The following is a 15,955-nucleotide window of genomic DNA, read 5'->3' as shown; positions in this document are numbered from 1 at the left end:
CTCTCACTCACACTCTCTGCATCTCTTTCTCATCTATTTGCAGACTAATTCATATGGACGAAAAGTAAGTTTTGTGCTTCAGACAATTGCTTAATGACTTAAAGTCGAGAGTAAAGAGTTTGCTGAAAGCTTTGCACTGTCTGCAGCAATCAATTTGATGCATTTGCTTAGCACACACACACACACACACATGCAAACTGCAGAGCGTAGACAACATCAAATAATTAGCAGAGCATAAACCGTGAAACCAGAGACAGAAACGTGGAACGAGGCAGTTATGCTAGATGAATTTCAACTAATAGCTAATCCAACCAGCCAACCAGCCAACCACCCAGCCAGCCAGCCACCCACTCACTCTCAGCTTTACAATTTAGCGTGCATGTGTGTGTGTGTGTGTGTGTGCTTTGCTGTTTATTTCTTGGCAGGTGCATTCCTGTCTGGATTTAGTTCTGCTTGGCATATCCCACACATTGTCTAGGTAGCCCCCCCCCCCCTCCTGCACCACCATCCTGCAGAAATGCACAGATTTATTCTTTAGTTTTTTTTCTGTTGCTTTTATTTTCATTTGCATTTACATTTGTTAGAATCAAAAGCAACCAACTTCAAACTCCAGCTACAGCTACAGCTTTAGCTCTCTCTCTCTATCACACACTCTCGCTCTGTCTCTGTCTCCCTAGCAACATTGTCATACAAATTATTCATTTTGCACTCGTCTCTTGTCTTTGGCTACACTCTACACTCTAAAGCGAAAGCGCAGTTGCAATTAGAGTTCGTCTGGCTGGCAACATGTCGTATGCTTGATATAGAGTAACTGCAAGTTGTCTCGAATTCGCTTTCTTTGCTCTTTTTGTCGTTATGTGTATGCAAGCATACAATATAAATAACTCTCCTCTCGACTTGTGCATATTTTGTAACTACAACTTAGAATAAATACACACACACAGACAGACAGAGAGACAGACACATGCATGTGACAGCAGCATGTTGTAGTCCTTGTTGTTGTTGTTACCATCATTTGACCAACAAAACATACAGTAACATATTTGTAGATGTGTTTGGCTTTATTTGCATTTCGGTTCAGTGCAGGTGTAACTGTGTCTCTCTCTCTTTCACTCTCTCTCTCTTTCTCTCTCTCTATCTCATATGTGTTTATCCCTTTTCGAAACAAATCGAGCCCAAATGGCATTGCCCGTTGTCCTGCCTGGCTGCCTGCCTGCCATGCCATATCCTGGCTACTATGCAGTTGCGGTTGCTGTTTTTCAATAATCAAGGCACGTGTGGTATGCTCTCTCACACACACACACATACACACTGCTCTGTGTGTGTGTGTCTATATGCGGTTCGTCACTGGCCACTTTGTGTGCGTTAAATGTGCAAAAAGTTGCACTTTTCTCTTCCAACACACACACACACGCACACACACACAGACATCAATTATTTGCACACATATGGCAGTTGAATTGTTGTTCGTTTTTGTATTTCTAAACGTATTAAAAATATAAGCACGCACAAATGGCTTTATTCAATATTTACTTCATTAAGCAGCAAATGCTTTGCCAATGACTTTTTGACACAACAGAGCGAGACAGAGAGACAGATAAACAGAGAGACAAAGAGAGAGAAAGCTAAAGAAATTTGCAGGCCAGGCTGCTGCTTTGCAAACTGAACTGCTTGCTGATTATGCATAGCATGCTTTTCAGCGCAAGCAGTGCAATCTACATAGAAATATTCAACAATTACTTTATTGTTTATTATGCTGGCATTTAATATTTGGCACACGCGTAGTTAAGACTAAAAATACATAAAAATTGTTATTTGCGCAACTTATAGAAATGGTAACTGAATAAACAGCCACTATGTGTGTGTATGCATAGAAAAATTATAAAAAAATGCTGACCAGCTTTAATATCTACTACTCGCGCTTGTTTGTCTGTAAACATGTGTATCATGCACTCCCCATCCCCTCCCTCTCTCTCTCTCTCTCTCTCTCTCTCTCTCTCTCTCTCTCTCTCTCTCTCTCTCTCTCTCTCTCTGCCATTCTTTCACTGCTTTGCTGTTGTTTTTGCGTTTTTTTTTCTACAGTTTTGGTGCAAATATTTGAGAGTTTTAATCGCTTTGTTGCAGTTATTGTTGCTGTTGTTGTCGCAAAGCGCGAGTTGTGAAGCGTGTATGTGTACACACACATACATTCGTACGTGCATTTGTATGTGTGTCAGTCAGTATGGAGATGAAATAAGAAAGCAACAGCGAGCGGGTCGTGGCCAACATAAAACTGCAGCCAACAGTAGCAAAAGCAAAAGCAACAGCAACAACAACAACAACAACAATAACGAATGTGAAAATATTTGAACAATTCCAAAATGCGATAGTAAAGTGTTTTAAGCGGTTTTTGTTTGAATGCGAACGCGGCGAAGTGAGTTGCAGTGCCAGCGCCAATGTACCATGGGCATATTCAGCACTTTTTCGCACAAAAAATTAACAAAGTTGAGCGTTCGATCAGTTTGCTTTAACTACAATTGTTGCAACTATAAATTGCCATTAGCTGCAATTTGTCACTTTAACATTTTGTTAACATTTCTATGTTATGCAAATGACAGAAAAAGTGCACAAAGTTCTTATGGTGCAAATGCAAGCGAAGCAAAAGCGTACGAATACTTTTAGGCTCAACTGTTTGCATATATTTGCAGCTGGCCGCCCTCTCGCTCTCACTCTCTCACTCGCTCGTGACCTGCTCTGTTTGTTTACATCACACACACACACACACACGCACAGTCAGAGTGTGTGTGCATTTATTTACTGTGCGCATGTTTTATTGTTAACATTTAAAATATTTGCGCCTGCATAACAATTTCTTCCTTTTTTTTACGCTCAGCCTGCATTTTATTTGTTTGAAACTATTTTGTTGTTGTTTTTAATGCGTTCTTTTTGTTGTTATTGCCGTTTGTTTGTTTGCTTGCCATGCGCGGTTTATTTACTTGCCGCTTGCCGCAGCTGGCAGCGACTATTTAAATTTAAAGTTGAATGTCTCGATTGCTGCTGCTGCTGCTGCTGCTGCTGCCTCAGCAGAAGCCACAATGCAATTAAGATTAGAGCAGCAACTACGAAGTGCAAACTACGAAGCTTAGAAATTCACAGCACAGAAATTCGATATAGCAAAATAATTGCTTGGACTTCAATGAGCAATTAACAATATTGGATTACCCAGAAATTGGCATTATAAATGAAACTAAAGATTTCTCGCCTACGCCTTGCACTTGGCCATGGCTCAAATGCCTTAGTGCTAGCCTAGGACTCAGTTCTTAAGCAGCTTGCCTTGCATTAGTGCGCGTAAGTGTATTAAGGATAATGGATGCACTCACAGATATCTTATCGCTGCACCTGAATATGGATGCGAATAATACAGCGCAGCTGCTGTTAACGATGAAGCGCGCAATGGAGACGACGCTGCTGCTCTCAGCTTGCAGCTGGAGTCAGGCACTGGCCAAGCCACACGATACATAAATTAGAGCAGCAGCCCAGCCCCCACAGACTTTTTTGTCTCTATCCTATCCTGGCTGCGTTTTTTCGCTTTGCATATGTGAAAGTGTTGGAACTCTCTCGATTGCAATTGCAACAATTAAAAAGCTGTTAACATGCAACTGCTTTAATGTGAACTAAGCTGCGTGAACTGTTAACAACTGCAATTTGTATAAAAGGAAATGCTTAGAGCATTCTCATGCCTTGCGATACAGATACAGATACAGCTACAGCTACAAATAGAAATACAGCGAGAGCTACAGAATGTAATATTGAAAGCACTTTTATCTGCTCATCATTGTCGGCGCGTATTGTCATCATAAATATTTGATTGTTGCATCAATAAAAGCTTATGACACATAAATTCCATAATTTCAATTGTCGCCCACAGCGTTTGGCAACGCAACGACGAGAAACGGATTCTCAATCTGAATCTGAATCTGAATCGGAATCAAGCAGCGAACAATGGCAATTGGCTCTGAGCGGGAAACGGTTGGAAGCTGCAGATGAAGCTGAAGCTACGACAAAAATGGAAAACGGAAAACGGGGAATGACAATCGGATCAATCGGTTGCCATCCAAGGTTAACACACACACACACACACACAGCCAAACTGTCAGCAGTGCGACAATGCGCCCACTCCCGTTGCCACTCCCACTTTTGATATCAGCATAAATCAACAAACTGCGCTGCGACTTAAAACGAAAGCAAAAAATATTAAAACGTTGCGCGTCGAACTCATAAAACAGTTGGCAAAGTTTTTTAGCCTCTGCCACCCATGGCGTATGAATAATAAAACGAGCTCCGTACATTTGCTAGTCTCCAATGTAATTAATTAGCCAGCACAATTATTTTGCAAGTACAGAAGCTGTTCATATGAATTTGCAGTCGCAGTGTGAAGTCAAGAGTTAACTAAATTAACTTCTACGTTTATTTATTTACAACGTTGAGCTGGTCAAACTTTTCGTGACAATTATTATTAATTCGATAAGCTTGACATATAAATTAAGATCATTAAAGTTCAATCAATGGACTAAACTAAATGCAATCTATGATAAATGAATGGCGACACACACACACACACACACACACACACACACTAATGCATGTGTGCAGTAGATACATAAATCAAAATTTATGGCCGACTCTCGGGCCAGGCTATGGCAAACGTCAAGCGTATCAGTTTGAAACGTTCAAGACAGCAGCAGCAACAACAACTAAGACAACAACAACAACAACAGCAACAACAATCGACGGGTAATTGTGGCGCCTTTTAACTGACAGAGCACGGGCAGCGTCGAGTGGAGTCGAGGAGCTTAGTAGGTGCGTGACTTGCACTTTGTTTAAATGTTAATAAGCAACAACAGCAACAATTGTTTGCAAACGTCAGCGAAACTTGCAACAGCAACAACAACAACAACAGCAACAATATTAACAAGTGCAGCACGCACAATGTCAAAATCTCACGCACAAATGCAGAGTTAGGCATAAATTTTAAATTATACACACGGACACACACAGACACACACTGTGCGTGTACAGTGAACGCTCGCAAATGCGCATTTAAGCTGCGCACATAAACAACATTTTAAATTTCAATACATTTATATTGCATTTAGTTCTTTAGCTTAAACTGAAGTCTATTTAATAGAAGCAGCTGCAAATTTTATTGCAAATATGCAATAACAATAACAGAATAATCCATAATCATTTGATTTAGGTCGCTAACCTTATCTGCATCCTTAGTTATTACATTAGTTTGCATAATAATTAAACTCGTAAATAAATAAAATAAATAACGCTGCGCTCTGCAAATTTAACTCTTTGACTTCATAAGCTAAGTACATTTGATTAATATCAAATGTTAGTTAGTCAACGCTGTTTGCTGCTTCAATTAAAGAGAAAATACTTGGCTGTAGTATGCGCTGCTTCGCTTAAGTCTGCCCAATTCAATTTAAATTCAGTTCGATTATTTATTTGTATTTATAAGATAAACTGCCAACAGCTAAGCCCAGCGACTCGACAGTTCGATTGCTTCGTAAGTTATTGATACCACAATCAATGTTTTGTATTAAGCTGAACTGCTGATCAAGTTTCGAATGTATACTGAACTATATTTTATAATTTGTTCTCAATTTGCTATGCATTTATTTTGTTGCTCGACTGAAAGTCAATTACTTGCTGGCCTGGCCCCAGTGCAGCGTTTAATTTGATTTGAAAGCTGAAAACTTAAATCACTTTTATGCTGGCTAGTGTATTTTATTATCGACAACACTCAGCTGCAAGCATTGCCCCTTTTTTGTTGCTTTTTTGTTGCTTTGTGTTGTTGCCTTTTGGGCCGCGCTGCTGCTGCTGCTGTTCGTTGCTTTTCTTTGTATTTCATTTAATTTTTTGCTCTTTCACAGATTCACTCGCCTTTTTTTGTATTTTATTTTATTTTAATTTTAATCCAATTTCAGCACACATACGTAAACGAATGCCGCCCGTAAAAGCACAATGTGTTCTGTCGCTCTCGCTCGCTCGCTCTGTCTCTCTCTCTCTCTCTCTCTCTTTTTATTTGCTCTTTTTTGATTTTCACTTTAGTTGCTGTTGTTATTTTATTTTATTTTATTTCATTTTTTCGGCTTGTGGCAAAATATATTAAAAGCTACTTACAAAGTGCACGACCAGACGAGGGCGTGTGTGTGTGGGTGTGACTGCACACACACACACACACACATAACTACAGTGCTGTGGTTTCAGAAAAAAAAGGGGTTTGGCTGCTGCTGCTGATGACGATCAAGAGCAACATAATGATGATAATATTCTTGTTGCTGCTGTTGCTGTTGTTGTTGTTGTTGTTGATAATGATGATACAAGTGATTCATGCGGAAAACGAGCAACAATTTTGGTTTACCAGACAGACAACAACAGTCGCTGGCAACAATAGCAACAACAACAACAACAACAACAATGTTGCACATGTGTTTACACATTCCCGTTATTGTTATTGTTTTTGTTGCTATTGTTGTTGGTCGCCTGATGTTTCAATTTTATTATTTTCATGATTTAAACAACAACAGCAATAGCAACCAAAAATGCAGTTTTATTAAAAATGAATTAAATCAGCTGCAAAAATGTTGCTGGGCTGGGCTCGAAATTTTGCCGGCTATGCCACATGCCACATTGGCGCAGTAAATTGCCAATAGGCTCTAATATGCTAACATGGCAAACAAATGGCAACGAATTTGTAATTGTATTACTAGGCGTATGCGTAATCGCCATTACGTATACGCCAGATGTAGCGAGCACATGTTGCTCTAATCAGAGTTGACCTTCACTCCCAAACATTAGTGCATTCATTTTATAAATACGTCAATAGCTTTGCGTCGTATTTTTTGACTCCAGCTGCCTAAGTGTGGGGGGTGGGGGGTGGACATGTAAAGGAAGTGAAATGCACTCGTGTGTATAATTCGATATGGGGAACAAATTGTTTTTAAACACGTTTCATTAGATTTCCCATTGCAAATTCTATTCCCACACAATCACACATGCAGGCAGGCAGACAAAAGGACGAAAGGACATACAGGCAGCCAGACGAATAACATTTAAATTTTAAACAACAACAAACAACAAGCAGAGGAAACGTCAAACGACAGACAAACTTAGCAAACTAACTAACTGAAGCTCGTAGCTCGCTCTCGCTCTCTCTCTCTCTCTCTCTCTCTCTTGTGCTGCTCTGCAGTCACATCATCCTGGGCTCGTCCTGGCCTGTCTGTCCGCCTATCTTCGCATATTGTTTTCTTTTTTGTCTTTGACAACTGAAAGATTGAATCGAACTTTGCATTCGTGCGTCGCAAGTGGGGGCGACTGGGCGTTTGTTTGCGGCATTTGGTGGTGCAACGTAATTGTAAATTGATTGCTCGAGTGTAGCGAAACTCACTGGAGATATGTAAGAGAAGCCTGCCGAGCGAGCGAGAGAGAGACAGAGAGCAAGCGAGAGAGCGAGAGCGAGAGCGAGTGCATGCGATTGAATGCGATCAATTCTGGCCGTTGACATTCAATGCGATTTGTCTTGTGTCAGATTTGACTGACAGAGCAGTTTATTTTGCCCGCCCTCGAAGCGCACATGCAAAAGTAAAAGATAAAATAAAATAAGCACTAGACACACACGTTGCATGCCCCAAGCAGGCGACAAAAATGTCAGCAAAGCTAAGCTGCAAACTATAGTGAGGCTAAGCTCAAGTTTATACTATAATCTAATTGACACTTTTGTCGCCTGGCATAATTCTAGGCAACAACTACTACATATAAGCAGTTGCTTAAGACGCTCTGCCCTGCGGACTGATTTAAGGCACGTGTGCCGAGCTATACGCCGGATTACGCGCCTAACTGACGCAGCAGCAGCAGCAGCAGCCCAAGACAAGCGCGCTCGTTAAGTGCCAGAAAACAAAAAATAAAAAAATAATAATACAACAAAATAAAATAAAAAATATAAAGCAAGTAACGTGAGTTCATGAGGCGGCAGACTGCGCGCTCTTCTCATCTCAAGGCGCTTCATTCAGTGGCGGCGAGTGCATTAGGGTGTCTTATATACTCACAATGTGTGTGTGTGTGTGTGTGTGTGTGTGCACTGTTTTTTAATGCCACGCCCACGTGGTAAGCACTCAAGCCACTTGCTACTTGCCACACGGCTACGCTGCCAAACAAACTTCATGCGCTTCATATTTTGGCCAAGAAGCAACTTGTTGTTTTTATTGTTGTTGTTGTTGTTGTTGTTGTTGTTGTTGCTGTTATTGTTTGGCCTTATTGTATTATGAGTGTGTATTGTCGTCCTGATCCTTGTGCTTGTTGCTTTAATCTTCCTCGCACTCTCGCTCTCTCTCTCTCTCCCTCTTGGCGCTGCGACTCATTATGCGCTTAATTTTCGCTTTTCATTTTCAATTGCCATAATTTAGTTTTATTGCGCCATCCCCTGCCCACCGCTCAACCTCAGTGGCGGCTCTTCAATTCACCTGGGTACGCGTGGCAGGCAAAAGTTTTGCAACAAACACAAACACAGAGTGAGAGAGCGAAAGAGCGAGAGCGGCCCACATACATATTTTCATTTGAAACCCAAGCTGCGTCTGATTACATCATAAGAAATGCGTAATAATTGCGTTAACATAACGGCTCTCGACAGCAGCAGCAGCAGCGCCGCTTGGTCCTGCTCCTGCTCCTGGTGCTGGTGCTGGCAAACTTCACCTGCAAGATCTCACTCGCCTCTGCCACGAGGCTATAATCACATCCACATCCTGGCCACATTAGCGCAATGGGCGCAAAGCACGCAATGGGCGTGACAGGCAGCGTATAAAAATAAAATGCCTGAAACAAGGACATAACAGCAGCACTACAAGGATGCGCTTCAACTTTCTTTCAAATTTCATTTCATTTCAAAACAGCAGCCGCAATTGCTTTGCGCCTTGCTCCGTCTTCATTTTCATTTCGCTTAATTTTATTTATAACCAAGTTTCTTAGTTCTTTCCAACTTAAGCCATTCCCCCTCGGAACAAACTGATTTGCTATCGATAACAACTAAGGCTTAGTGTTGAATAAAAGTTTTCTATTTTGCAAACGCAAACAGCGTAAAATATTTATTTGTTTTTCAAATTATCAAATGTGCTTTAAGCTTTGATATTTCCAAACAAATTGTCTTGTTTGTTCAAAACTTCGCTAAATTTATATCATGCAAATTTATACTTATTTAAATTGTGCTCTCCACGCCAATATAAATTTGAATAAAACGTGTGGATTGGTTTATTTTTAGCTGAGTTATAGCTTCGCAAAGCTTGAAATTAAACAAAAATTATGATTGCAGCATCAGTTTTATGTCCATAATTTTGTCAAAATAATTTTTTTTGTAAATCAAACACAGCAGCATCTGTTTACTAAGAAAAACTCTTCAGTCCGATTATTTTTAGCTGAGTTATAGCATCTCAAAGTTTGAAACTGATAAGAAATTAAGTTGGGCAAAATTTTTGGCAAAATATCGAAAATCCTACAATTTCCAATTTTTAATGCAGTTTTGTTCAGAAGCATCTCACGAGTCTAGCGAGGCATAAAACTCTAAAATCAGACGCCATTTTGCTGAGTTACAGCTTATCAAAGTGTGATATTTCACAGAAATTTGTCTTGTTTGTTTATTATTTTGTTCATAACTCCGCCAAATAATTTATATCATACATTTTTCTGCTCATTTTAATTGTGCTTTCGACGCCAACATATGTACGTAAAAAAACAGTTAAATCGGATTTTTTTTAAGCTGAGTTATAGCTTCTCAAAGTTGGAAAATAAACAAAAAGTCAGGCTGCAGCATTGGTTTTATTAGCATAACTTAGTCAAAATAATTTTTCCATGAATCAAACACAACAGAATATGTTTATTAAGAAGCTCATGAGTAAATTAAGGTATAGAACTCTTTAGTCTGATTTTTTTTTGGCTGAGATATAGCTTCTCAAAGTTAGAAACTGATGAGAAATGAAAAAGGCCTGATTTTTGGCAAAAATTCCATCAGGGTTACATCACGTTTTTTTTTGCCAAAAAATATCGACAAATCGAGATCTTTCCAAGTTTGAACGCCAGTTTTAATTCTTATGCAATCACGAGTCTAACAATGCATGAGACTCCGAATTCGGATGCAATTTCGCTGAATTACGGCTTATCAAAATGCGGTATTTCACAAAAATTTGTCTTGTATGTTTACTATTTTGTTCATAACTTCGCCAAATAATTTTTATATGAGCCCTGTTTAAGCTCATTTTAATTGTGCTTTCCACACAAACATAGGGACGTATAGAACAATTAGATTTTTAGCTGAGTTGTAGCTTCGCAAAGTTTGAAATTAAACAAAAAAGTTACTTTCAGCATTGGTTTCATTGCCATAGCTTTGTCAAAACAATTCCTAATTGACTCAACCAACAGCATATGTTTATTACAATATCATGAGTATTCAGCCAAAAAAAACTCTTCAATCCGATAAATTTTGGGCTGAGAATATAGCTCTCAAAGTTAGAAACCTGAATTAAAAATGAAAAAAGGCCCGCAAAGGGGTTACATCACGTTTATTGCCAAATAATCGAAAATCTTACAACTACCAAATTTGAATGCAGATTAAATAAGATGCTTCTCACTAGTATCACAAGGCATAAAGCTCTGAAATCGGACATTCTTTTGCTGAGTTACAGCTTATCAAAGCTTGATATTTCACTGAAAATGTTCTGGTTTGCTTTGTTTTGTTCATAGTGTTTAAAAATGAATTCATCTAATAATATGTTTTATTTTCTAGATTACTGTACAATTTGCTTTTCCCTGCAGCGAACGCAGGGCTTCATCATACACGATATCTGGCTACTACAGTCGGATCTACATCTTGGAGAGTTACCGGAGTTAATTGGACTAAGGACTACAACATCAGCTTCAGTGGCAATAACCACAACAATAGCTGATAGTTATGCTTGAAAGGATGCTGAATCAATTAGTTTTATTTAAATGAATGCATTAATACGTTCTTTGTATTTATATTGTTTATAATGACTTAACTTTAAAGTTGCTTTGTTAATGTTTCTTTGTTTGTATTAATGTTTCCTTATTTGTATTCTTTTGTATGTAGTCCTAATTGTTATTTGGGATAACAGCATTTATGTTTGCTATATATAATGTTATTAATTGTAGTTGTAAGGCTTAGCTGCTAAGTTGTAGTATAATTAACAAAACTCTGCAATAAATGAACAATTATTATACAGGACACGACTTCTTCTTATTATTTATTTTGGATACAGGCTTTCAGGCTTTGCAGCTTAGGTGGCAGGACTATTTGCAGGACGAGAAAATGTGGAATTGCTTTCCAAATGAAGAAGCTTGATGTATGGTCCGCAAGTTCGTTGCTTAAGTCTTTGTTGTTTACATTTTATATGGAAAATTTCCATGCAAAAACGGTCGTTTTTTAGCTCCTGCTCCTTCGTTATCCTTCCAAGCCCAAAAGGACATATGTTTTTGTGCTCCTGGGCATGAACTCTATCGAGCTGCATACCAGGATGACTAAGATTGCACAGAAAAATTTTCTGAAAAAATTTGCAGGTTAGTCGCAAAATGTGGCCCGAAAACACAAAATGTCCTTTTACTCGGAAACTACAAGGACTACATAGGATGTCATTCTGGTGTCCAAGTAGTGCTCCTTGAGAGCTTTCAGAATATACCACTCTGAAGAACGAAAGTCCTTACAGGATCTGAGAAAAACAGTAGTTTCCGTATACAGAAAATAGCCCATATCTCCTGAGTCCTGGCCAGGATCAGGACGAAATCAGTGCCAAACGATTCCTATTTAAAAGGACTATCAGCTGGGTGAAGGACATCCGGATCGTCCTTGTAGTTCTGGAGGAAATAGGGGTTTTGTGTTTTTTGCCACTTCATTCGCGTCTGGAGGCTGAAATTTTCCAAGTTGATGGACAATTAGATGACCCCATATTTTTTTGACGCAGATCGATAGAGTCTCGTCCTGTGAGTGCCGGAAACCAAGAATTTTGGAAATGCGACCCAATCCTGCCAAGATATGGTCACTTTTCTTTAGAGGATTGTCGGCGGTTGGCAGCCCTTTGTATATACCTTTCGGTATATTTTGAAAGCTCTCAAGGAGCACTACTTGGACACCAAAGGACAAAGGACTTAAGCACCGAACTTGCGGACCATACATCAAGTTTCTTCATTTGGAAAGCAATTCCATATTTTCTCGTCCTGCAAATAGTCCTGCCACCTAAGCTGCAAAGCCTGAAAGCCTGTATCCAAAATAAATAATAAGAAGAAGTCGTGTCCTGTATAATAATTGTTCATTTATTGCAGAGTTTTGTTAATTATACTACAACTTAGCAGCTAAGCCTTACAACTACAATTAATAACATTATATATAGCAAACATAAATGCTGTTATCCCAAATAACAATTAGGACTACATACAAAAGAATACAAATAAGGAAACATTAATACAAACAAAGAAACATTAACAAAGCAACTTTAAAGTTAAGTCATTATAAACAATATAAATACAAAGAACGTATTAATGCATTCATTTAAATAAAACTAATTGATTCAGCATCCTTTCAAGCATAACTATCAGCTATTGTTGTGGTTATTGCCACTGAAGCTGATGTTGTAGTCCTTAGTCCAATTAACTCCGGTAACTCTCCAAGATGTAGATCCGACTGTAGTAGCCAGATATCGTGTATGATGAAGCCCTGCGTTCGCTGCAGGGAAAAGCAAATTGTACAGTAATCTAGAAAATAAAACATATTATTAGATGAATTCATTTTTAAACACTATGAACAAAACAAAGCAAACCAGAACATTTTCAGTGAAATATCAAGCTTTGATAAGCTGTAACTCAGCAAAAGAATGTCCGATTTCAGAGCTTTATGCCTTGTGATACTAGTGAGAAGCATCTTATTTAATCTGCATTCAAATTTGGTAGTTGTAAGATTTTCGATTATTGGCAAAAAACGTGATGTAACCCTTTAAATTTTTGCCAAAAATCGGGCCTTTTTCATTTTTAATCAGTTTCTAACTTTGAGAATCTATATCTCAGCCAAAAATGATCGGACTGAAGAGTTTTTGGCTGAATTAACTCATGATATTGTAAATAAACATATGCTGTTGGGTTTGATCAATTAGGAATTGTTTTGACAAAGCTATGGCAATGAAACCAATGCTGAAGAGTAACTTTTTGTTTAATTTCAAACTTTGCAGAAGCTATAACTCAGCTAAAAAAAAATCGATTCCAATGCTTTATACGTCTGTATGTAGGCGTGGAAAGCACAATTAAAATGAGTATAAGCTAGTATCATATAAAAATTATTTGGCGAAGGTATGAACAAAATAGTAAACATACAAGACAAATTTTTGTGAAATATCGCACTTTGATAAGCCGTATTCCGAATTGCATCCGATTTCGGAGTTTAATGCCTGGTTAGACTCGGATGCATAAGAATAAAACTGCGTTCAAACTTGGAAAGTCTACGATTTTCGATATTTTGCAAAAAACGTGATGTAACCCCTATAAATTTTGCCAAAAATCAGGCCTTTTTCATTTCTCATCAGTTTCTAACCTTGAGAAGCTATATCTCAGCCAAAAAAATCAGACTAAGGAGTTTCTATAACCTTAATTTACTCATGAGCTTCTTAATAAACATATTCTGTTTGTGTTTGATTCATGGAAAAATTATTTTGACTAAGTTATGGTTAAAACCAATGCTGCAGCCTGACTTTTTGTTTATTTTCAAACTTTGAGAAGCTATAACTCAGCTTTAACAAATCGGAGTCAGATGTTTTTTACCTCAAATTGTTGGCTTTGAAAGCACAATTAAAATGAGCAGAAAAATGTATGATATAAAATTTTTTGGCGGAGTTATGAACAAAATAATAAACCAAGAAGACAATTTTCTGTAAAATATCAATCTTTGATAAGCTTAAATTCAGCAAAATGAAATCAAATTCGATAGTTTCTTGTGTTTTAGACTAGTGAGATGATGCTGAATTAAAGTTTATTGAAAAACATTGAAGCATTGGAAGGGGTCTGTTTAGGATATGGTAAATTAAGCCTGGTAGAGGCGCAGACCAGTGCCCCCCATTAAATTACATGCTGGCTACGCCCTTGATTTCCACGCATACGCCACGTTCTCAGCCAGCCGTAGCGATCTGAAGCTGAAGCTATAAATCAGTAGCAATGAAATATCATTAGCGCCAGACCCAGTCAAAAAGTAAAAGGAACAAAATACATATGTACATATATGTATATAAAAAAAAAAAAAGACTTAGTAAATGCGGTGTGGCGGCAAAAAGCGTAACGCATGCAACACGACTCCTTGCACACACACACTCACACGCAGAAATGCATGCACGCACACACACATTTAAAGGCAAAGTGAGGGCTTTGGCTTTTTGCCTGCGCAGCGGCAATAAAAAGTTGAAAAGTTGAAAAATTGATTGAGCACGTGAATAACAGCAAGTGAAATGGTGGCGAGCGGGGCAGGGCGGGCAGGCATTAGATACATGTTTGCACACACAAATGCCAGTATCTGCTACAAGTTGCAAGTTGCAAGTGGCAAGTGGCAAGTAGCAAGCAACTCTCAGCTAAGCTCAATGCAATGCAAGTCGAGTCATGTCGAGTCGACTGGAGTCTCTGGCAATAAAATGTACAACATGCGTGGGAGTCAACGGAACTAAATCTCTACCTCGGCACGGCAATTTGCGCATTTGTATGCCAAACTCAAACGAAGCAACAAAAAGCCAGCCAAGAAAGGAAAAAACTAAATAATATACACATAGCCATGTAGTCAGTACATATGTACAACAAAAAATGTTGGTGCGCCTCTAGCCTTGGCTAAGAGATACTCTAACATGCAAAATGAAATATAAAACGAATATGTGCTGCTGCTGCCATTATTTCTTTAGTTTGCGCATTTAACGTGACTTTGATATTGATATTTAGTAAGTTGCACATCGTGTGTGTGTGTGTGTGTGTATGGCATGCCCCACCAAAGCTTGAGAAAGTAATACAACTTGTCTTAGGGCGCACAAGTTCTTGCCCGCTGCTGGCAAAAGAAAGCAGAGAGACAAACAGCTAGCAGTGCTAAAGAAGTGATACTTACTCACAAATACACGGACGGGCGGACAGACAGACAGACACACTAACTCAGTTACATAGAGCAACAGTATCATTTTGCCAGACCGCCTACACTCCGCTCCTGATAGTTAGTTGCTCTCTGGGGCGGAGCAGCAGTTGTACGCCCGCCCACTCGCTTGACTGCCAACTGCCAACTGCTAACGTTGCAACTAGCAACTTACAACTTGCAACGGCGGCAGCAGCACGTAGCTTTGTAGCTAAAACACCACGTAGCATTATCGATGTAATCACCGGATAAGCTAACAAGTTGCCAGGATTTTCACGCATACTACATTGCAATGCAACTGGACGAGGCAGGGAGCAGCACCAAGAGCAGCAGCAGCAGCAGCAGCAGCAGCTGCAGCAGCGTGTGGATATAAAAACAAAAACGAAAGCAAAAACACAAAAAACTCAAACTTCTTTTTTTTGCCAACAACATTTTATAGTTTCTTGCAGTCGATAGAGCAGCCCAATGAAGCGTTGGACAAGCGAGAGAGAGACAGAGTGTGAGTGAGAGAGAGAGAGAGAGAGAGAGCAAGCATAACTGTATATGTGTGCTTACTTACTTAGTATGGATAAACTGTTTTGATAACTAAAAACGTTCAAGTTATTGATATTGAAAATATTGTTTGGAATTTGTTTTTATGCGCTTACGCAGCCGTGCGACAGAGATAGCAAATAGAAGAGTAAAGCGCAACTTGATATACAAAAAAAAGCAACAAACTTGACTTAATCCATTAAGCTTTTGTTATTAAGCAAACGTTTGCTTCAT

The sequence above is a fragment of the Drosophila busckii genome, chromosome X (assembly GCF_011750605.1).
Source record: "Drosophila busckii strain San Diego stock center, stock number 13000-0081.31 chromosome X, ASM1175060v1, whole genome shotgun sequence".
Lineage (NCBI taxonomy): Eukaryota > Metazoa > Arthropoda > Insecta > Diptera > Drosophilidae > Drosophila > Drosophila busckii.
The sequence above is the reverse complement of the archived record's forward strand: the minus strand, read 5'-3'. Positions refer to the sequence as shown.